General features: G+C 51.8%; 1 pseudogene; it reads left to right on the top strand.

Moving 5' to 3' along the window:
• The window catches only part of LOC102837134, a 54,284-nt pseudogene extending 53,631 nt beyond the window's left edge, over positions 1 to 653 (top strand).
• Positions 654 to 1,468: the final 815 nt, after the last annotated feature.

The raw sequence follows: 1,468 nt of genomic DNA, 5'->3' as shown, positions 1-1,468 counted from the left end.
TGACATGAAGTCTCTTCTCAATCATAGCAACCTTATAGGACACTGTGGGTTACCAAGACTGTACATCTCCCAAGAACAATCTCATTTTTCTCCCACAGAGCAACTGGTAGGTTTGATCATCACTCTAGCCTGTAGCAGTCCAACACTTAGCCCACTGCCGTGCTGGTAAGTGCTGTAGAATCAGTTCAAGACTCAGTGCCCATGAACATACAAGGTTTCTGAGGATCCGCTGATGGGTTTGAATCGCTGATCTTTACGGTTAGCAATCCAAGTCTTATCCTACAGCGCGCCACACCAGAACTCCTGAAAACATTAGTGCAAATTATAAAAGTAGAACTGCTTTCCTTTTAAAAACAAAAACATACTGCTTTATGGGACCGTGGACGTTGCCTGAACTTTAATGGATTCACACCTACTCGTTTAGGGCCTGGACGCACTCACTACCAGAGAGCCCCAAGGCGTCGCCACGCCCAGAAGCCTTAACTAGGCTTGGGTGCCAGCCCCGCCCAGACCCCGCCCCGCACTACCGGCCCCGCCCCTGCCGCGCGGGCTCGGCGTGCGACACCTCCTTCAGGCCTGGTTCCCGCGCCCTATTTGGTCATCAGGGGGCTGGCGGCTGGAGGGAAGTCGTGTGCGGCGGAAGGGGACCCTGAGCAGACTTCGGAATCTGGGAGAACCGATCTCACAACTGCCACCTCGGTTCAGGTCCCTCGTGGCTGCAGCATCCTGTCCTGGGAACAATGAGACTGGGCGCGCGAGGAGCCTGGGCCGCGCTGCTTCTGGGGGCGTTGCAGGTACCAGCGCTGCTGGTGATCGCCCAGAAAAACTCCGACCAGGAGGGTAAGTGGATGCGACTGTGGTCTGTTCCCCACCTGGAGAAAGCTGGTTGCTCGGGCAAGGGTTCCCAAGTTGTGATCTTACGTTGAAAGTTCTGTGTGTTTGCACGGGGCAGACCTGGACGTGACCGGCTCGAGGGAAAATGAAGTTCAAGCCAGTCTCCTACCTTCCTGGGAATTGCCTGCTGGAGAAGTTTTCCGGCCCTTCCCTGAATTTTCCTGGAAGCGATTGTTAGTTACAACCCTTAGCGGGAGTGCGTATAACCTGTTGTTACTTGAAGGTCTGGGCATCAGCCACGAGCTCAAGTTAGTTTTTATGACCTTTCCTAAAAGTTAGTGTTTCCTGGGAAGTTAAAGTTTATGGCTTCCGTTTGTAAACAAGATTAAGTGGATTGAAGAATATGTCTACCGATTCTTGCAGAAACATGTCTACCAGGTAGTTGGAGAAGCTTTCAGACTTACTTCCCTTCTCTCTGGCATTTCATTGTCTAATTGTGTTAACATCATCCAAATGATTTACAGTCTTAAGATCCCCTTGACACTTAAAGTTAGGCTTCTGACTTCGGGGTTAGCTTATTGGGGAGCGCTCCCCACGCATGAGACGTTTGCCCCTGTAAAGGGGGGCACTCCCG

Source organism: Chrysochloris asiatica, unplaced genomic scaffold, assembly GCF_000296735.1.
Source record: "Chrysochloris asiatica unplaced genomic scaffold, ChrAsi1.0 scaffold00008, whole genome shotgun sequence".
NCBI lineage: Eukaryota > Metazoa > Chordata > Mammalia > Afrosoricida > Chrysochloridae > Chrysochloris > Chrysochloris asiatica.
The sequence above is the reverse complement of the archived record's forward strand: the minus strand, read 5'-3'. Positions and strand labels throughout refer to the sequence as shown.